This window comes from Pristis pectinata, chromosome 8 (assembly GCF_009764475.1).
Source record: "Pristis pectinata isolate sPriPec2 chromosome 8, sPriPec2.1.pri, whole genome shotgun sequence".
NCBI classification, from domain to species: Eukaryota; Metazoa; Chordata; class Chondrichthyes; order Rhinopristiformes; family Pristidae; genus Pristis; species Pristis pectinata.
In genome coordinates this window covers 45,570,709-45,593,815 of record NC_067412.1, presented here as the reverse complement: position 1 = coordinate 45,593,815, position 23,107 = coordinate 45,570,709, and the positions used below count along the sequence as shown (strand labels likewise).

General features: G+C 44.5%; 1 protein-coding gene across 1 annotated transcript in view; it reads right to left on the bottom strand.

The window, feature by feature from the left end:
* Nucleotides 1–23,107, bottom strand: part of LOC127573778 (T-box transcription factor TBX22-like) — a 94,305-nt gene that overhangs the window by 52,792 nt on the left and 18,406 nt on the right. The gene's annotated exons all lie outside the window — the stretch shown is intronic.

Below are 23,107 nucleotides of genomic sequence, written 5' to 3'. Positions count from 1 at the left end.
AAAGGGCCCGCGCAAGGTGGGAAAATAAACCAGTTCTGTTTGGCAATCCTCCGAGTAGAGTCTTGTTTTATTCCGCGGTAGCAACCGCTACATAGGGAAAGAATTAGTTCAGACAGAGGACATGGTGGTGTGCTAAAGCTGCTTGATGTGGGAGCTAGTGGACGCTGCTGGGGTGCACGGTGACCACTTGCAGTAAGTGCTGGAGGCTGATGGAACTTCAGCTCAGAATTGATGAGCTGGAGTCACAGCTTCAAACACTGCGAAGCATCAGGGAGGGAGAGAGTTATGTGGATGCTGTGCATCGGGAGACAATCACTCCTCTTAGAGCAGGTACTTCTAGTGTCCAGGAAGTAGATAGAAGGGTGACTGTCAGGGGAGAGAAAAAGAAAAAGAATGGGAACAGGCAGATAGAGCAGAGGACCCCGGAGGCTGTTCCCCTCAATAACAGGTTTTCCGCTTTGGAAGCTGTCAAAGGGGATGACCTGCAGGGATCAAGCAGCAGTAGCCAGGTCTCTGGCACTGGGATCGGTCCTGCTGCTCTGAAGGGAAGGGAGGAGAAGAGAAGGGCAGTAGTGATGGGGGACTCGATAGTCAGGGAAACAGATAGGAGGTTCTGTGGCAGTGAGCATGAATCCTGGATGGTTTGTTGCCTCCCAGGTGCCAGGGTCCGGGATATCTCTGATCAGGTCCACAGTATTCTTAAGCGGGAGGGAGAACCGCCAGAAGACGTAGTACATGTGGGTACCAACGACATAGGTAGGAAGAGGGATGAGGTCCTGAAAAGTGAGTTTAGGGAGCTAGGCAGAAGGCTGAAGAACAGGACCTCAAGGGTAGCAATCTCAGGATTGCTGCCAGTGCCATGTGATAGTGAAGATAGGAATAGGAGGAGATGGCAGACAAATGTGTGGCTAAGCAGTTGGTGCAGGAGGGAAGGTTTTAGATTTTTGGATCATTGAGATCTCTTCTGGGGAAGGTGAGATCTGTACAGAGAGGAGGGGTTACACCTGAACCCGAGGGGCCAATATCCTTGAAGGCAGGTTTGCTAGGGTGGTTCGGGAGGGTTTAAACTAGTTTGCGAGGGGGATGGGAACCAGAGGGGTAGGTTAGAGGAAGAAGTGGTTGTGGAAAAGTCAGATCTAACATGTAGAGAGGCTTTGAGGAAGGAGAAGCTGAGTACAGGGTATAAAAGTAGAAAGGTCGATGGGCTAAAGTGCATTTACTTAAATGCAAGAAGTATCAGGAATAAGGGTGATGAACTGAGAGCTTGGATAAGTACATGGGTTTATGATATTGTGGCTCTTGCAGAGACTTGGCTGTCACCAGGACAGGAATGGATATTGAATATTCCTGGATTTCAGTGTTTTAAAAGGGAAAGGGAGGGTGGGAAGAAGAGGAGGAGGGGTGGCGATACTGGTCAGGGATACTATTACAGCTGCAGAAAGGGTGGATAATGTAGAAGGATCCTCCCTAGGGTCAGTATGGGTGGAAGTTAGGAAGAAGAAAGGAGCAGTTACTCTACTGGGAGTATTCTATAGGCCCCCCGGTAGCAGCAGGGATACTGAGGAGCAGATTGGGCAGCAGATTTTGGAAAGGCACAAGAGTAACAAGGTTGTTATCATGGGAGACTTCAACTTCCCAAATATTGATTGGCACCTGCTTAGTACCCAAGGTTTAGACGGGGCAGAGTTTGTTAAGTACGTCACAATATGTTGACAGGCCTACTAGAGGGAATGCCATATTAGATCTAGTATTAGGTAATGAACCAGGTCAGGTGACAGATCTCTCAGTGGGTGAGCATTTGGGGGACAGCGACCACTGCTCCATAACCTTTAGCATTGTCATGGACAAGGATAGGAGCAAACAGAATGGGAAGATATTTAACCGGTGAAAGACAAATTATGAGGCTATAAGGCTAGAACATGAGAGCGTAAATTACAAATGACATTTTTGTAGGGAAGTGTAATATGGAGATGTGGTCATTGTTCAGGGATCTATTGCAGGACGTTAGGGATAAATTTGTCCTGGTGAGACAGAGAAGGAATGGCAGGGTGAAGGAACCATGGGTGAAAAGAGAGGTGGAATAACTAGTTAGGGAGAAGAAGGCAGCATACTTAAGGTGTAAGCAGCAAGGATCAGACAGGGCTCATGAGGAATATAGAGTAGCAAGGAGGGAACTTAAGAAGGGGCTGAGGAGAGCGAGAAGGGGACATGAAAAGGCTTTGGCAGGTAGGGTTAAGGAGAATCCCAAGGCTTTTTACTCGTACGTGAAGAGCAGAAGGATGACGAGAGTAAAGGTAGGACTGATTAGAGGCAAAGGTGGGAAGATGTGCCTGGAAGCTGTGGAAGTGGGTGAGGTTCTCAATGAATACTTCTCTTCAGTATTCACCAAAGAGAGAGGCCTTAATGACGCTGAGAACAATGTTGGTAAGGTTAATGTTCTAGAGCATGTAGATATCAAGAGAGAGGATGTGTTGGAGCTGTTAGAAAATATTAGGACAGATAAATCCCCAGGGCCTGATGGAATATTCTCCAGGCTGTTCCGCGAGGCAAGGGAGGAGATTGCTGAACCACTGGCTAAGATCTTTGAGTCCTCGTTGTCCACGGGAATGGTACCGGAGGATTGGAGGGTGGCAAATGTTGTCCCCTTATTTAAAAATGGTAGTAGGGTTAGTCCAGGGAATTGCAGACCAGTGATCCTTACATCTGTGGTGGGCAAGCTGTTGGAATGGATTCTAAGAGATAGGATCTATGATCATTTAGAGAATCACGGACTAATTAGGGACAGCCAGCATGGCTTTGTGAATGGAAGATCATGTCTCACAAGCCTGATAGGGTTCTTTGAGGAGGTGACCAGGAAGATTGATGAGGGTAGTGCAGTAGATGTGGTCTACATGGATTTTAGTAAGGCATTTGACAAGGTTCCACATGGTAGGCTTCTTCAGAAGATCAGAGGGCATGGGATCCAGGGAGGCTTGGCCATGTGGATTCAGAATTGGCTTGCCTGCAGAAAGCAGAGGGTTGTGGTGGAGGGGGTGCATTCAGATTGGAGGGCTGTGACTAGTGGTGTCCCACAAGGATTGGTTCTGGGACCTCTACTTTTTGTGATATTTATTAATGATTTGGATGAGGGGGTAGAAGAGTGGGTTAGCAAGTTTGCAGATGACACAAAGGTTGGTGGTGCTGTGGATAGTGTGAAGGGCTGTCGAAGCTTGCAGAGGGATATTGATAGGATGCAGAGCTGGGCTGACAAGTGGCAGATGGAGTTCAATCTGGAGAAGTGTGAGGTGGTACACTTTGGAAGGACAAACTCCAAGGCGGAGTACGAGGTTAATGGCAGGATTCTGGGCAGTGTGGAGGAGCAGAGGGATCTGGGGGTTCATATCCACAGATCACTGAAAGTTGCCTCACAGGTGGATAGGGTAGTTAAGAAAGCTTATGGGGTGTTTGCTTTCATAAGTCATGGGATCGAGTTTAAGAGCTGCGAGGTAATGATGCAACTCTACAAAACTCTGGTTAGACCACACTTGGAGTACTGTGTCCAGTTCTGGTTGCCTCATTATAAGAAGGATGTGGAGGCGTTGGAAAGGTTGCAGAGGAGATTTACCAGGATGCTGCCTGGTTTGGAGAATATGGATTGTGAGGAGAGACTAAGGGAGCTAGGGCTTTCCTCTTTGGAGAGAAGGAGGATGAGTGGAGACATCATGGAGGTATGCAAAATATTAAGAGGAATAGATAGAGTAGACAGCCAGCACCTCTTTTTCCCAGGGCACCATTGCTCAATACAAGAGGGCATGGTTTTAAAGTAATGGGTGGGAAGTTCAAGGGAGATATCAGAGGGAGGTTTTTCACCCAGAGAGTGGTTGGTGCATGGGGGTAGTGGTGGAGGCAGATACATCTGTCAGGTTGAAGAGATTGTTAGATAAGCATATGGAGGAATTTGAAATAGGGGGATATGTGGGTGGAAGGGGTTAGATAGTATTAAGCGTGGTTTAAAGGTCGGCCCAACATGTTGGGCTGATGGGCCTGTATTGTGTTGTATTGTTCTATGGTTCTATGGCTCTACTTCTTTCATTCCTTCCCATGCTGCCTATTTTGCTGCCTTGACCGTTGATGCATTTCCGAGGCTTTCAACTGTGTCCATTTTGGAATGACCTTTGCATTTTAATACAGCCTCTTCTGATGGTAATTGTATAACATCCATTAATCCATTATACATCCATTGATGTATAACATCCATTAACCAACTGGCCATTCTTGATTGGGTTGAGCAAGGGCTGCAGGGAAGGAGCCAGTCGTTTTTTGACCTTGAGACTGTGTCAATTATGTCCAAAAGTTGCCTTTGTTGATCAATAGTCAGTTGATGAAACCGTGCTATCAGGTCAGGGTCTTCTGACATTGGTGCAACTAATGCCTGTTTCCGTTGACCGTCTTGTTTCCTGGCCCTACAACGTCTCGCCCAATGTCACATCTTACCATGATAGAGCCATGCTTCTTTAGGGTCTTGATTCTTTCGTTGGTCAATGGGTAGTCCTACCTGTAATACTCTTACTCCAACTTCCTTGCCTTGTTCCACTTGGTCAGCGATGTTCACTAACTGGCTGTATGAAGTGTTAGGTTCATTCCAAATTTGATTTGCTAACCTAACCATTCTGGCAACATCTGACTTCAGGCTATCCATAAAGGTTGACTTCAGTAGACCATAGTCAGATCCCTCTATGTTATCTTCATTTACCATTGGCACTCCTGAGTGGTCCAGCCACACTGTTCTGAAGCATTCTTCATATTCAGGGATGTCTTCAGAGTTCTTCTGCTTGCAGCTGATGACCTTTCCCCAGTCTGTTGGTTTTGGGGTTTGCTCATGCAACAACATCTTAATGGCATTCCAACCAACTTGTAGTTTTTGCTTATCCTCTCCTATGTCAGTATCAACTTTCTGCATCAACCATCTGACTTGATGAGGAGATAACTAGTGGCCAGAATTTGGATGCCATCATATGGGTGCATACATATTCTTAACACACAAGTTCAGTCAGGTCTTTGAACTTCTGATTTTAGGATGCGGAACCACTTTGGACCATCTATCAATCTTCTCAGGTTCAGCAGATTTGTGAGAAAACACTTGTCTTGCTTCATAGGATCCGCCTTCATTCCTGCGCAGTTTCTCTTGCTTGGTCTTTAATTGAGCCAGTCAAGGCATGGCTGCCAGTCCTATTTCCTCATCATTGTCATCATCACTTGAGTCGCTAGAGGTCACTGTAGCATCCATGTCATGTCCATTCTGCAACTCCTCTAACTTCAGATAGAGGCACAGTTTTGGATTATTGTCTGATGTGGGGAGTATATCCTAAGGGGGAGGGTCAGTGACAGGACCAGCCCTCTCAGGACCTCGTTGTGCTTCTTCACACTGTCTCAGTTTGTCTGAGCTTCGTATAGTTCACTTCGACTCAATCACACTTCAGCTTTTATTTTCTTACTTGTTCAGTTAACACAGACTTGCTGTCTAGATTTTTACCGTCTCTGTCATAATGACTTCGTAATTTATCACAATTCTCATTTTCCTCTCTCGCTTGTTCAGTTAGCAACAGGTTTGCTCTTTAGATTTTTCACAGTCTTTATCATGCTGACTTTGTAACTGAACACATATTTAATTGTGATAAGACTGCTAACGTCCATCCAGTTTTCTTCTTTCCCTCAGGCATTCTCTGAATCTTACCCCATGCCCTTTTAATATCATCTAGCAGCCAAATTCCATTAGACTCAGCATTGATGGTATATTTCGTTCTGATTTCTTCACCAGTCTTATCCAGTTGGAATACTTTGTTTAGATAAAAACTCAAACCCTCAGTCATCTGTTCACTCGTAACAAACGGAGATTCAGTTCCCCTTTTTCCTGTAGTTAGTTTCTTCCTAATTTGGCCATGGTTTTGATTCTCCTTCTACTACACGTATAGATATAAAACAGTTGTTCGTTTACTGGGGGCCTATAGCCCAAACCAATGGGAGCCTATAGCCTGAATCAATGGGAATCTCTAGCCTGAATTAATAGATTGTACAATCGAAATTCAAATGGACCATATGCAGCCAAATAGATCACACCGAATCGTCAAATTAATAGGCTATGCACAGCTGAACGATACTGTTTAACTTTACTTAAAATTAAAATTAGAGGAGAGGATCCTCAGGTTTTAACTTCATTCTTAGATGTCCTTCAAATAGTGAATTGAGGCAAGAACTAAGTGCTTCTCTGACGATTAGGAAAATAAGGAGGAAGGTCTTATCTCCCATTATATGTGTACACTGGAATTTTCTGTCTCATCTGGGATTCTTCCTGCCCTTAATCCTCTCAACTATCCTGTTCATGTTGCTAAGTTGTTTGATCTGGAGATGATGTTGTCCAGAAGGTTCTACAGAAGTCAAGGATGAGATGCAAATCTTATAGTTACAGCCATTTTCATTAGATGTTCATCACAGTACAGGTCAAACAGGGTCAGCCTGTACCAGGAAGCAAGTCAAGTAACAAAGAATTTGGCAACATGCTCTCCTTTATACTGAAGTGATACATTTTGGAAGATAAAATTTGAAGGCAGAATACAAGGTTAATGGCAGGACTCTTAGCAGTGTGGAGGAACAGAGGGATCTTGGGGTTCATGTCCATAGATCCCTCAAGGTTGTCGCGCATATCGATAGGGTTGTTAAGAAGGCTTATGGTGTGTTGGCCTTCATTTGTCAGGGTATTGATTTCAAGATCTGTGAGGTACTGTTGCAGCTCTATAGAACTCTGGTTAGACCATACTTGGAGTATTGTGTTCAGTTCTGGTCACCTCATCATGGGAAGGATGTGGAAGCTTTAGAGAAGATGCAGAGGAGATTTACCCGGATGCTTCTTGGATTGGAGAGCATGTCTTATGAGGATAGGTTGAGCGAGCTAGGGCTTTTCTCTTTGGAGAGAAGGAGGATGAGAGGTGACTTGATAGAGGTGTACAAGATGATAAGAGGCATAGATCAAGAGGACAGTCAGAGACTTTTTTCCCAGGGCGAAAATAGCTACACGAGGGGGCATAATTTTAATGTGATTGGAGGAGGGTATAAGAGAAATGTAAGTTTTTTATACAGAGAGTGGTGGGTGCGTGGAATGCACTGCCAGCAGAAGTTGTGGGGGCAGATACGTTAGGGATATTTAAGAGACACTTAGATAGACACATGAATGATAGAGAAATGGAGGGTTATGTTGGAGGGAAGGGATAGGTAGATCTTAGAGCAGAATAAAATGTCGGCACAACATTGTGAGCCAAATGGCCTTGTACTGTGCTGTAATGTTCTATGTCCTACTTTTGCTGCTTACTTCCCAATCCTTAGTTCTCGCCGGTTTAGGATTGCCTACCTCCTCAATCCCCAATTCTCTCACACAATTATCAGTTACCACTTTCAGTAACTTACTGGGAATCCTCTTGAGGTAATGGCTGCACATGGAAGTCCAACGTATGACAGATGGAAGCCCTACTGCAGCAAAATAAAACCCCTACACTCACGTGTTTCACATTTTCATGGAGAGATCAATTTGTCATTCTAGTCACTAGTGTACTTTACAAATAATGCACAGAACATGAGTATTAAATTGCCCTCAAAGTTTTGGAGATTCAAAAGTCAAAAAAAATCCAACAGAGAAAGCATAATACAGTGAAAATCTTTTGTTTGTATGCCATCCAGACAGATCATTCAATACATAAGTATATTGAGGCTGTAAGAAAGAAAAACAGAATGCAGAACATAGTGTTTCAGTTACAGAGAAAGTACAGTGCAGGTATATGAGAATGTAGGTGGTCTGATTAGTAAGTTTGCAGACATCACAAAAATTGGTGGAGTCATAGATAATGAAGAAGGTTGTTTAAGGATACGGTAGGACATACACCTGCTGGAGAGTTGGTTGCACCAGTGGCAGATGGAATTTAATGCAGACAAGTGTGAGGTAATGCACTTTGGCAGGTCAAATTGTGGTAGGACATATAGTGTAAATGGCAGGGACCTTTGGAGAGACACTGGGGTGCAAGTCCATAACTCTCTGAAAATGGAGACACATATGGATAGGGGAGTGAGGGCAGCATTTGGAGGTGGGGAAGGGGAGCAGAGATGATTACATTTGTTATAATTTGGAATCATACAGAAGTTACAACACAGGAGGCCATTCTGATTGCCATTCGTAGGTCAAGGCATTAAGTATAAAAGTTGGGACATCACGTTGCAGTTGTATAAAACATTAGTTAGACCGCACTTAGTGTATTGTGTACAGTTCTGGTTGCTATGATTCAGAAAGGATGTGGTAGCAATGGAGAGAATGCAGAAGGGACTCACCAGGATGTTGTCTGGAATGGAGGGCTGTAGTTATGAGGAGAGATTGAATAGTCTGGGATTATTCTCATTGGAATGTAGGAGGCTGAAGGGTGACCTTATAGATGTTTATAAAATTATGAGGGACATAGATAGGATAGATTCAGAGTATTTTTCCAAAGCAGGGGCATTTAGAACTATAAGGCACAGGTTTAAGATGAGAGGGGAGAAATTTAAAGGAGATCTGAAGGGTAAGTTATTCACACAGCAGGTGGTGAATATCTAGAACGAGCTGCCAGAAGAGGTGGTAGAGGCAGGATCAATCACAGTATTTAAAAATCATTTGGACTGGTACTTGTTTAAGAAAGAAGTAGAGAGATACAGGCCTAATGTGAGAAATGGGATTAGTGTAGGTAGGCATCACAGTTGGCATGGATGAGGTGGGTTGTAAGGGGCCTGTTTGTGCGCTGTACGATCACTGGAGCGGGCACTGGAGAGGTCCTATGCAGTCCTTCAGGGTTAAGGATAATTTGCTTCCTTTCTTCTTCTGTGGGTTTTGAGGAGGTTGATGAGCTAATGTGTGATCTCCACAAGTGGAGCAGTTGGTGATCCTTCCATTATTTTCACTGGGACACTGAACTTCCAGTGAAGAGAGCTGAGGTTTTCTGTGCTATCCTGGATGTTCCATCTCCTTTCTCAGCCAGGGATACCAGCGAGCCAATGGGAACCTTGCATTTTTTCAAGGAGACTTTGATAACGTACCTTATAAGGCGTTTCTTCTGTCCACCTGGTAATATTTTGCTGTGATGGGTTTTGGAGTAGAGTGGGAATCCAGGGTTGGACATGTGAAGAATCCTTCACTCTCCTCCAAAATCTGTCAAAGTCCACTGAGTGTAACTTGTGTATCAATGTTAGGAGACTGGGTTGTTGGCCTGGAAGTGAATGCAAGAGTTGGTTCCCTTCATCCGTAAGTAGTTTTGGAGGATTTTCACAAACTGCATTGGTGTACAGACTCTGATAATCCAGTACCCTTAGGATGCAGGGTCCTTATGCAGGGTTTTGACCGAATTGTCAACAATTCCTTTCCTCCCATAGATGCTTCATGACCCGTTGAGCTCTTCCAGCAGATTGTGTGTTGCTCCAGGTTCCAGCATCTGCAGTCTCTTGTGTCTCTCCAGTACCCTTGAGATTTTGATGGTGCCAGACTAGCAGATTGGATAGTACTTGTATTAATACACCAACACACTTTTAATTCACAATTGTTTAGATGTTACACAGTGGTATAATAAATTTTCCAGTGAACCAGATGAGTTTAAAACAACACCGGAAATTGGTCCCATTGAAGTTAAAAGGAGCACAAGAAATGGGGTCCTGGTGAGTTCAGAGGGACTGTGGGAAACAGAGCCCCAGTGAGTTTAAAGAGACCATGAGAAACTAGGCCCTTGTGAGTTTAAAGACAATGGGGCCCAGTGAATTCAAAGGGAGCACAAGAAGCAGTTCAGTGAGCCAGGTGCTAAACCATTTGGATTTCTGAATAACTTGATAGGAAATTATCGAAGTTTAACTGTCCCACTCCAGTGTCCATTACAGGTAATCGATATCTCTGAAGTGTAATGGAAGGCAGGGATGACTGTTGCCTGGTAGGCCATGAACTTTGTACATGATTTGACGTCTTGATCTTTGAATGTGGTTTTTCCTGGATAGCTGAAGATTGTGCTGTTATACTGGACTGGTGGTGAATTTCAGCATCAGTGTCTCCTAGGCTAGAGGTGGGTCCTGACATATTTTCCAGGGTCCTTATTGTTAGGGGTGGTATTGAGCAGCAGCTATGAGTTGGTAAAGAGCCATTGTTTTGCAGCATTTAGTGTAAGACCCATTCTCTTGTGCTCTTCAGTGGAAGTCAATGATCACTTGGAGATTAACCTCTGAACCTGCATATATGCAAGTGTTTATCTGCGTACTGCAGCTCGCTGATCTTCTGATCTGGAGATGATGTAGACTGTACAGTTTCCCATTCCTCTTCTAGACTAGTTTAATTCTAGTGGGAAGCTTGTTGGAGATGAGGTACAATATTTTGGTAAGGAAAATTGTGAAAAGGCTTGGAGTGATGACAGCTTCCTGCTAGATGCAAGTCTTCACTGAGGCTGGGTCCGTGGTGGATCTGTTGGTTAGATCCATGGCCTGCAGGTGTAGAATGGAGATAGATTGTCAACAGCTCTAATATTTGTATTTAGTTAGTTATTTTAATTTAGTTCAATGTAGATAAATGTGAAATGGTTCATTTTGGTAGGTCAAATATGATGGCATAATATTAATGGTAGGACTCTAGGCAGTGTGGAGGATCAGAGGGATCTTGGGGTCTGAGTCCATAGGATGCTCAAAGCAGCTGCACAGGTTGACTCTGTGGTTAAGAAGTCATACGGTGTATTGTCCTTCATCAATCGTGGAATTGAATTTAGGAGCCGAGAGGTAATGCTGCAGCTATATAGGACCCTGGTCAGACCCCACTTGGAATACTGTGCTCAGTTCTGGTCACCTCACTACAGGAAGGATGTGGAAGCCATAGAAATGGTACAGAGGAGATTTACAAGGATGCTGCCTGGATTGCGGAGCATGCCTTATGAAAGCAGGTTGAGGGAACTCAGCCTTTTCTTCTTGCAGCGATGGAGGATGAGGGGGGACCTGATAGAGGTATATAAGATGATGAGAGGCATTGATCGGGTAGATAGTCAGAGGCTTTTTCCTAGGGCTGAAATGGTTGCTACAAGAGGACATAGGTTTAAGGTGCTGGCGAGTAGGTATAGAGGAGATGTCAGGGGTAACTTTTTTACTCAGAGAATGGTGAGTGCGTGGCATATATATGGTGAGTGAGTGCTGCCAGCAACGGTGATGGAGGCAGATAATAGGGTCTTTTAAGAGACTTTCGGATAGGTACATAGAGCTGAGAAAAATAGAGGGCTATGGGTCTCTAAGGTAGGGACATGTTTGGCACAGCCTTGTGGGTCAAAGGGCCTGAATTGTGCTGTAGGTTTTCTATGTTTCTATGTTTCTAAAACATGGCAAGAACCTTTGTGGAAACATAATCAAACAAAAGCAAACTCCAGGACAGAGGAGCTGCTGTTACCTGATACCCAGGAGCACCAGGTGTTGTTAACACTGTCCTGAGCAGGTCCTAGTCTGGGGCTGAGATCCCACTCATCTCATTCTGGACCACCCACCTAACGGAACTGACCCCCAAGACCCTACCTTCCTCCTTTCTACCAACCTCACTTACCGATTGCCCTCTGATTTGGGGTTCTTTACCTCAATTCCTCTTTCACTCCCTCCCCTGACCAGCTCCAAATCCCCAAGTCTGACCCCAACTCTCCTTTTACCCACTAAATCCCAATCAAGGTCCTGAGCTGCCAACCCCTATCCCTTTGTCTTCTGCAGCTCCATGGACCCAGCCCAGCCCTGTATTTGTGCAACATGCAAACTCCATGCAAACAACACTCAAGATCAGGATCAATCCAGGATACCTGTGCATTGTGTCACCCCGTTGTTTGCTATATTCAATTTGATAAGATAATGTACTATGAAAAGATCATGATGTGAATAAAATTATATTCCTGCATTTACATAACACTTTTCACAATCTTGGATGCCCCAATATCTAACATTTTTTTTAATACTTCTTAAAAAATTTTATTTACAGCGTGGTAACAGGCCCTTCTGGCCCAACGAGTCCGCGCCGCCCATTTTAAACCCAAATTAACCTACCCGTACGTCTTTAGAATGTGGGAGGAAACCGGAGCACCCAGCAGAAACCCACGCAGACACGGGAGAACGTACAAACTCCTTACAGACAGCGACAGGAATCAAACCCCGATCGCTGGCGCTGTAATAGCGTCGCGCTAACCGCTACACTACCATGCTTTGAAATGCAGTTACAGAGTCATTGGCAATACAGCACAGATACCTTTGGCCCAATGAGTCCATGCTGACCACGGTGCAGTTCCTGGGAACATAGGAAGCACAACAGCCAATTTGCACTTACCAAACTCTCACAAAGCACTGTGATAATGTCCAGATAATCTGAAATTGACTAAGGGATAGATGTTGGGCAGGACACTGGAAGTAACTTCACTAAATACTGTATCAGACTTTCGTGTAACATGTCATCCAAGAGGCAGCACCTTCAACCAGAGACATGCACAGGAATTAACACTGACCACCAATCACTCCCTGCCATAACCAGGCAGAAGCTGCTAATGCTCCTAGCAGTCATTTAAAATAAGGTAAGATAAGATATCTTTATTAGTCACGTACATCGAAACACACAGTGAAATGCATCTTTTGCGTAGAGTTTTCTGGGGGCAGCCCGCAAAGTGTTGCCATGCATCTGGCACCAACATAGCATGCCCACAACCCGTACGTCTTTGGAATGTGGGAGAAAATCGGAGCATCCGGAGGAAACCCATGTAGACACTGGGAGAACGTACAAACTCCTTACAGACAGTGCACCAGCAGCCAATATACAATGAAACTTTTATTATTCTTGACTGTTTGATATGTACTCAGTTAGGAGGTGGTATTACAGGGGTGTGTGTATCCATTGGGGCACAATTCTATCTTCACTAGCGTAAGCTCTCAGTTCTGGACTGAAATGTCAGCCTGGAATTAGTCCTCAAGTCTTTGGGGGACCTGAATCCACAGCCTCTGGCATAAAAGGCTATCAGCTGAGCCAGAGCTACCTTGATAATTGCAGGTTGATAGCCTGCTTTGCACTCAAGCTGAATTCATTTTTGCTACTATTGATTTGTTATTAGCCATTTTGCTCTGTCACCAAAGAAAAATTACCATTTCCCATGTTTGTTCTTGTTGCTTTAAGAACTTATGACTCTCTGTGGAAGGAAGCTTTTCCTGCATTCTGTTGTACATCATCTATACTCAATCAAATATCAATATCTTCTTATTCTTTGCTTTTGGATGAATGAACAGTTCCTATCTATTCTCCCCCAAACTGTTCCAATTTTAAAAACGATCAAATCACAATTATCTCCACTGCTACAAAACAAACTTTTAAGTGGTATCTGTTGGTAATTCGTGGTAAGATCACAACATTTGCAAAGGTTTAAAATGTTTTTTCCCTATATCCAGTGAAGTTACTGACCTATCTGAGGCTTCGTTCTAATCAAAATTATTCATTACATTTCCTTCATGAATAGACTAGTTAACCTCAATCTGTGACTGGGAAATTACTGATATTTCCAGAGTGAGTGAAGACCTTGACTAATTTGATATTCTGGGTTACACAAGGAACATTTTAACTGCTCTTTTAGCATTTATTGAATGACAAACCATTGTTTTTGACATATCCTTCCTGGAGACAGGACATATCTTACAACTGACTGCTCAAGTTAAATTTAATTCATTCTTTTTGTTGTCTTGTAAGTATTCTTAATTTGCTTGAATACAAATTTAGCACTGGTACAAAAAAAATGGAAGTATTTACTTACATAAAAACTGTCCATGAATATTATTCTGGGTGATTGTAATGCTTGAAAGATCATTTCTAAACAGTCAGAGTCAGTGGAAGTGGAGTTTGCAGGTTATACCTAAAGTGGAGGGCTGTCTTATGACCTCTTGTACACTTGGTGGTCACTTGTACAATTGGTGGTCTTGGTTCACTTCAGATGGCATCAACAGTCAATTGTAGGTAAGAGTAGAATGTTCCCTATTGGGAAAATGCAAGTGAACCAGTTGTGTTTTAATGACAACTAAATTCACTTTTATAATTTGATGTGGTGTGTTTGACTGAATGAAACTACACTATCTTTAGGTTAGCTTGTCCATAAGTATAAGGATTGTATAATTAAGTATCAGGACACATATAATTTTGCCCATAAGTTAAGTAACTGGAAGACTTGAGTTATAAGGAGAGACTGGATAGGCTGGGACTTGTTTTCTCTGAGGGGTGATCTTACAGAGGTTTATAAAATCATGAGGGACACAGATAAGGTGGATGGTCACAGTCTTTGCTCCAGGGTAGGGGAATCTAAAACCATAGAACATAGGTTTATGTTGAGAGGAAAAAGATTTCAAAGGGAATTGAGGGTAACTTTTTCACACAGAGGGTGGTGAGTATATGCAATGAGCTGCCAGAGGAAGTGATAGAGGTGGGTACAATTACAATGTTTAAAAGGCATTGAGACAGGTACATGGATAGAAAAAGGTTCAGAGGGACATGCACCAAATGCAGGCAAATGAGACTAGCTTGGATAAACATCTTGGTCGGCATGAGTGAGTTGACCTGAGGGGCAGGTTTCTGTGCTGTAGAACTCTGACTTTATAACTTTAAGTTTATTGATGTAGGAATGATTTTGACTGTCCTTGCCAAATGTTGGTTCTGGCATGCAATCCAATAGTGGACCTTTGGAAATAAGCCAGAAAATATCTTAGCTATGATTGTTCAAGAACTCGAAGTACAAGTCCAAATAAAATTGTCCAAGTTTATACATCGTGCATTGATTAAAAGTAAAAAGCAAGTTCTGAACTGTTATTTGGGTCAAATGAAGGAAGTGAAATCATAACTAGGACATGGGATCACTAATTAGAGCAAAAAAAACAAGCTGATTCTATGTACTATACCTCCATGTATTCTTTTAACCATATTCCATAATTTCTTCATCTTCAGACTTTCATTTTAAGTGGCTCGTACAATGCGAAAGGCACTCAAGATAATTGCTTTTCCCTTGGAAGATAGCTAAGGAGTCCAACTTTTAAAAAATTACTGCACAGCACTGCCAAGTGGCTGCAGACTTCAAATACAACATAACCAGAAAATGTTTGAATATTTCTCATTGCATCAGAAATTTCATGCTAAATGTTGATCTCTAATTTGAATTTCTACTTGTTCTGGCAATGATAATTTCAAATTAATTGATCTGTTAATCTGAAGAAACATCCTTTCAATATTTAACTGACCAAAACTTATTATAAATTTGAAAATCTCCATTAAGTCCTCCTTAAACCTGGATCCCTATGTTCTGTTCACTTGCTTTTATTGGTCTGTCTTCAAACATGGATAATTTGACATTTAGCTAAACTGACTGCGTCTTTCTGTCTGTTGTACATCTCTCTATTTTCAAAATATCTTTCAAATTCTGTCCCACATTTGCCACGACATCTAAATTGGAACTGAACTACAAATTGTTGGAAAACTTGAAATCTTATCCTCTTGTGTTAATGACTAAATATATAGATGGAAAGCCAAATGCAAATTCCTTCAGCATATAATTTGCCAATAATTAGTCACCTAGTGTTGTGGTGATATGCATTGGAATATTAATGTTTTTGTTAGTTAACTGTTAATTGTTAAATTAGTCATCTAGTGTTGTAAGTGATATGCATTGGAATATTAATGTTTTTGTTAGTTAATTGTTAAAAAGCAGTTCATGCAATTTGCAATGTTCAATGTGGCACTTTTGGTGTGTGTCAGTAAATACCAGGTATTTGCTTTGAAATGTGTGCATGGAATATTCAGCATAGAACAGTACAGCACAGGAACAGGCCTTTCAGCCCACAATGCCAATGCCAAACATGATGCCGAATTAAACTAATCCCTTCTGCCTGGACATGACCCATATCCCTCCATGCCCTGCATATTCATGTGTCTATCTAAAAGCCACTTATAAACTACTCTGCTTCCACCACTACCCCTAGCAGCCCCTTCTAGGCACCTAGCACTGTGTAAAAAATCTTGCCCCACATATCTCTCTTAAACTTTCCCCTTCTCACCTTGAGGAAGTAAAGGGTTAAAAACTGTCACCATACCTATAGCTGATAGAAAAAATACTTCACAAGCAAGAGCACGCAAGCTGCTGACTCAATGGATAAGGTGTTAATTATTTTGTCTGGAACCTTGGTTTCAGTCCCGTTATGCTAGACAATAGGAGTACTGGGTGCAATAAGCAATGAGTGGGAAGCTTGTCCTAAACAATGAGGGGTGACACCTGTCTTTGAATTTCTTGATTATAACTCAATTATGCTGGACAATAGGTGCGATGTCTGTCTCGGGATCTCTGTGGCTTGACCGAAACTTGCGGCACCGCATGCATTAAGTGTGCGTGACAATATCTGTATAAATTTCTGTCTCCTCCTTTGCACGGAGAGACCTTGGGAAGCGACTCTTAACGAGTGCTGAAGAGACCTCTCCTTAGAGCTGCACTGCTAATAAACACGTTTTATCAAATCGACCTCGTGGCACTGTGTTACTTTACAGTGGACAGAAGTGAGAACTTGATTCCGAGACAACAACTTGGTGAGCCAGCCAGGAGGCCAAGACGAGGTTTCGGAAGCGGCGTGAGCGATCGACGGGGATAACAACTACCTGAGACGGAAGGGCTCACAAGGTACGATTCACCTTGATCCCTCTCAGGGAGTCAGACACCTGATCGATCCCTTCGCTTGTCGAATATCCTCTGACGGACTCCTCGCGAACCTGTCCGAGTGCCACAGATAAGTGGGGTTTGAGTCCCCAGTTAAGTTAATTTCGTGTTTGGGGTTCAAGTCCCGAGTTAAGTTAATTTCGTGTTTGGAGTTCGAGTCCCCAGTTTCGTTAGTTTCGCGCTTGGGGTTCGAGTCCCCAGTTTCGTTAGTTTCGCGCTTGGGGTTTGAGTCCCCAGTTTCGGGTTTGGGGTTCGAGTCCCTAGGTTTGGGTTTTAAGTTTGTGAATTTCAAGGTTTTGAGCTCTAAGTTTTGAGATTGGTTCTCCGGTACTACCACCCTGCCTGAGATCGGTTCTTAAGAGGGGAAATCCCCCATGGGAAGGTCAGGAACCTGAAGTGAGTGAAGGAAAGAGACCGATCTTATAGATAATTGCAGCGATTTGTACCGTACGATAGGGAAGAAAACAGAATGGGACAAACTCTTGATAAGTCTGGGTCCAATACCCCACTATCTAAGTTATGTAAAGACGATCCGAAGGATGAGAGTAACTTCTGTAAATTATCGGCATGCCTCAATAAAAAATTGGGAAATGAAATATGGCCATTGGGGGGAGCTTGGGATGTGGATAAGTGCCTAAAAGCAGAAAGGGCGATTTGGGAGTGCAATACGGGGGAAAAATGGAAAATATTAATGTCTACTTGGAGAAAAACAGCCGAAGACCTAACAAATAAATCTAAACAGAATAGTTGGGAACATAATGCGCGCAGAAGAGAAATCCCAAGAGTTGGGAAGTCCTGAAGTCTCAATGCAGAGACCACGATGCTGAGAGGGACAGAAGGGGTAGATCAGGAGAATAAGGAAAAACGTAGGAAATAAGGAAAAAATAAAAGAAATAAGGATAAAGTGGAGGTACCTCCCGACGTGTCTGGCATGCCCCTGTTGTTCCAAAGTAATGATATGGACGAAAATGAGGAGGATTGGATGGTCCGACCCACAGCCCCTACCTACCCCCCCGTTTCACTGCCACCCCCATATAATGCGACTAGTCCACAAACCATTCCGCTCTCACCACCAACGACTGCTACCCAAGTCCCGCCCCAAGGACAATTCCATGGACCTATTGTGTCGTGAACCAGGAATCAGCTTAGATGGAGAGAAAGCCCACATATGAACGGCTCTAAGGCCACAGACAAGTGATGGAACTTTTTGGTAGAGGACAGACCTTTAGTAGATTCTCAGACGGACACCGATTATGACTCCGATTCTACCCTTGATTATGACAACCCTAAAGATCCCGGCCCACCACCTATGTTGAATAAGATAAAGGGAACCAAGGTTAAAAAACAATTCCCCAACAGGAGTGTTCCCAATCCGGATCCAACCCAAGCAAGCGCTAATCCTACGATCCAAATCTACACCCCTTGGAAGCCTCAGGAGATGTGCCTAATCATGAGTCAGGCACCCAACCGTAAAACCAACCCGGAGGATTTCATAGATTATGTGATCAGAACAATTCAGATGTACCAGGCCACCCCCCAAGACCTTTTCAGTCTTTGGTGCATGGCCCTTACAACTATTGAGGTGGAAAGGTGGAAAGAATACCTGGCAAAACTATGAGGACTGGACAGCCTTTCAGGCGGCCGTCGAGCCTCAGGATGAGGTAACCACCATTAGAACTGCCCTTCGCAAAACCCTCCAACAGCCTATTGACATAACTAAGGTTTTAGAATGCCAACCAAAACAGGGTGAGGACGGCCCAGAATTTTGGGACCATTTCTGTTCACTTTACGGTACCTATGCGGGGGAGGATGCTTACAACAGAGGCAATGCCTCCCCCCAGTTTAACGCCCTCCTATTACAATGTATTCCTGAGGGAGTGGCGACAGCTATCCGCACTAATAACATGAATTGGCCTGACTATACACGACAAGCCATGAGGTCCACCTCTGGAATAATGGGCGTGATTCAAAAGCCACAAGGGTAAAACAGGAAACAGTCCAGAGCCCCCTTGGCCCCGACCTCCCTACTCTGATAATACGGAATATCAAATGGAGCGGCAGTTTTGCATTCCAGGAGTGGTTGACCAGCCTGGTAAAGGATATCCACTGTACCCCAACGACGCAAGAGCCCCAGTGTATGGGCCCCCTTGTGAGCCACCACCACCCCCTCGTAATTACCCAGGACCCAGGGGACCCCAACAACCTACACCGGCGAGTGTCAGGTCGACAGGATGCTACCTTTGTGGGGCACCTGATCATTGGCGGCGGGACTGCCCCCACTACCGCCATTGGCAGACTAGACCGCCTGGTAGACGACAACCTTTTTCAACTAACAACCCATTTTCTGCCTGACTAGCTGTGGGGAGTAGCCATTCCATGTACCCTACCCTCACCAATAACCTGGAGGATGAACCCATCATCAATTTCTTAGTTGAGGGAAAGCCGATCCCCTTTATGATAGACACGGGGGCAAATACCTCGACCCTCGAAGCTCCTTGTATCACCAAGCATGATTTTAAACTGTCCACTGCCTCAGTTCCATTTAGCAGACTGGAGGGACAGGAAAGATCCTACCCCTTAACTGAATCTTTACAAGTGAAATTTGGAGATTAGGAATGTCTGATCCAATTCGCAGACCGAGGGATTAACTTGGCCAAGAGGGACCTGCTCTGCTCCCTCCGACTCAAAATACAATGCCTGGATGAAGGAATTACCATTACTGGCCCTAAACCCCATAGGATCCTCTGGATTCACCAGCCTTCTCAGTGGTGGACGGTGGACTTCACGAATGGAGATTTTGACCCACCCTTGAGAACCCCTGACCTGCATGTGACGCTAGCTTATGACCTCACAGGGGTCTCAAGAGAGCTAGAAGGGTTGTATGCTCCCTTCCTGGGTAGCATGGTGACTGTCACTATTTTAGGGGAAGTAGTGGGTAAGGAGGGGGCAGCACTTTTAGATCAAGTGCCTAATGAATTGTGGAATCAGTCAGGCTTGATGTCCACTCACATTACCCTGTCAGTAATGAGGGTCATAAACCGAATGAGCTGGGATTCCTAGCCCACTGGGGGATTCCCCAGATACTGCCAGAAGGGACCCTGACATTACCTCACCCCTTTCTCAATGACAGGCTGTTTACGCCACCATCAGCCCCACCGACTCCCTTCAGATGAGCCAACTCCCGATTTATGGGCTGTGTCAAAAACTGAGGTAGGATTCACCCCAGTGACCCCAGTCCAACTCCGTGTAAGACCGGGAGCACAACTGCTTTCTGTCCCACAGTACCCCCTTTGGAGAGAGGCAGTTGACGGAATAACCCATTTAATAGATTCATTCTGCAAACAGGGCATTCTGATTCCTTGCCAATCACCTTGCAACACTCCCATTTTACCCATCCCCAAACCCGGGCGGACGGAATGGTGCCTTGTACAAGACCTGTGTAAGGTCAATGAGATAGTGGAGCCTCTACATCCCGTGGTCCCGAGCCCAGCCACCATTCTCAGCAGCATCCCTGCCGACTCCTGTATTTTTACTATTGTGGACCTCCAGCATGCATTTTTTGCAATTCCCCTATCTCCCAACTCACAGTACCTGTTTGCTTTCACCTTCCAAGGTCAGCAATACACCTGGACATGTCTCCCACAAGGTTTTATACACTCTCTGACTATTTTCTCCCAAGTTTTGCATAAACAACTCCAAGGTTTGCAACTTTCTAACAAATCCACTGTTGTCCAGTATGTCGATGACCTTTTATTGGCAAGCCCCTCGGAGCCTGCCAACATCACGGACACCAATAGACTACTTAACGCACTCCGCTCTTGGGGATACGTAATACCTCCACAGAAAGTAAAACGAACCCAGCATCAGGTGAAATTTCTGGGCACCCTCTTAAGTGCTACTGAGCAGCAGCTCACTCCTGAACGTATTGCACCCATCATTGCTACCCCACCACCCGCTACCCCGAAGGGTATGCGCGCCTTCTTAGCTTTAGTAAATTTCTGCAGGCAGTGGCTACCTAACGTGGCCCTCCTTACTAAGCACCTCACACCCCTGGCTTCAAGCCAGTCCGTGGGACCTTTTTAACTTACAGAGGAACAAAAAGAGGCCTTTGATAAGCTCAAACAGGCCCTTGCCAGCGCCCCGGCCCTGGGACGCCCTCTATATGATCACCCATTTCAGCTTTTTGTGAATGTTCTGGAGGACTGCGCTACAGCCGTTCTTACTCAAACCCATGGGGATAGAAAAAGACCGGCGCATATTACTCCACTCGGCTGGACCCAGTTGCCAGGGGGCTCCCACCATGCTCACAGATGCTTCCAGCCATCTATTCCCTAGTAACAGCAGCCTCCAATATAACCCTGCAACAGTCAGTAGTTATTTATTCCTCCCATACCATAACGGCACTCCTAACCTCTCATCAGACGCAACACCTTACCCAGGCCTGCTTAAACAGATATGAGGTAGCGCTCCTGCATAACCCACTCCTCACTTTTGTCTACTGCACCACCATTAACCCTGCCACCTTTCTAGAGGTCCCACTGGAGGATCTTGCAGATCCACCACATGACTATTTAACACGTAACCACTTTTTGACTACACCCCATCCGGACCTTTCGGATAAAGCCTTCCAGTCAGCAGACTTAAACCTGTATGCGTTTTCGAACAGGGAACCCGCCTTTGCGGCTATGCCATAGTAAACGACTCCCATGTTGTGGAGTCTGCATCTTTGCAGCCCCCAGTCTCTGCCCAAAAAGCAGAACTCTTTGCCCTGACCAGAGCTTGTATTTTAGCCAAGGACAAAGTAGCTAACATCTTCACTGTTTCCCGCCATGCTTTTGGAGTTGCCCATGATTTTGGCCAACTCTGGGCGCACAGGGGCTTTTTGACCTCTACAGGTAGCCCCATATAGAATGCGGCTTATGTAAAGAACCTCCTCCAGGCCATCATCCTTGCTAACAAATTGGCCATCATTAAATGCTCGGCTCACCTTTCAGACGCCTCCCTAGTAACACAGGGCAATAACAGGGCAGACACAGAGGCTAAATTGGCAGCACACCAGGGATCTAAAATCGTTTTGACTGTGGAAAAACAGGCAGTTGCTTGTAAGCCAAAGATAACAACACAGGCACTCCAGACATGGTGTAATATGAAAGGCCAGGGGTCAGATGACAGTGACAACACTACTGACCCCCATGGTCTGATGATAGCATTGCCTATCAGGTCGGAAGCTACACCACTGTCAATCAGGGGTCCTGCTCCGCCCCATTAGGTAAACACCTTTGTCTTGCTGGACCACTCGGATTGGTCTGTGCGAGCACCTTTGATCCTGGCCACATCTACTATTGGCCCGTTTAAAACACCTTTGTCCTTGCTGGGCTCCCCAGCCCCCCAGCAGCATAAAAGTGCTGCATGTTTGGTTTTTCTTTCTCTTTTTCTGTGTCCGAGGATGTTGAGGTGAGCTGTGCACTACTCCAGGGCAGTTAGTTAAGGACTCCCGAGACCAAAGAGCCAATGTTTGTCCAGAATCAGGGTGTCCAAACATTGCGTTTGTCTTTGTTAATAAACCATTTTTAAGTTACAAAGACTGTGTGTCCAGACCTTTATCTTTAAGATACCAAAAGAACCTTTCTCACAACACATGGTCACTGTGCAGCACTTACAGGGGGATGCCCCGACTCAGAAAAACAAATGTGGAAGGCGCAAGGGTGTACGCACTCTGCGCCACACGGCCTCTGGATTACCCCAGTCGGTCAAGTATGTATACCTGATTCTTTGTTACCAATGGTTATTGACTGCCTACATTCTGACACCCACCTTGGCAAAGAGGGAATGAGTAACATTTTACTACGTATCTGGTGGCACCCCAGATTGGAGGAAGCAGCACAAGGCAAAATACAATCGTGTTTGATATGCCAACAAACCAATGCTGGGAAAGGCGTGAGGTGCAGGTGGTCCTTTTGAATGTATACAACTCGACTTTATTGAATTACATTGTTATAAGTACTGTCTCATTATCGCTGATGTATTTAGTAGATGGATTGAAGCTTTTCCAAACACCAACAATAAGGTCTCAACAGTGGTGAAGTTATTGCTTACAGAGGTTATACCAAGGTTTGGGGTACCCCGACAGATAAGTTCAGACAATGGTCCCCACTTCATAGAGAAAATAAATAAGGAGTTGTGCGAGGCACCGCATATCAAACAGCAGTTCCACTGCGCCTACCACCCTCAGGCAGCGGGTATAGTAGAACGAGCTAACGGCACCCTGAAGAATAAACTAACTAAATTAGTATCAGAGACGAGTCTAAATTGGCTGAAGGTTCTCCCCTTAGCATTATACCACATGAGAATTA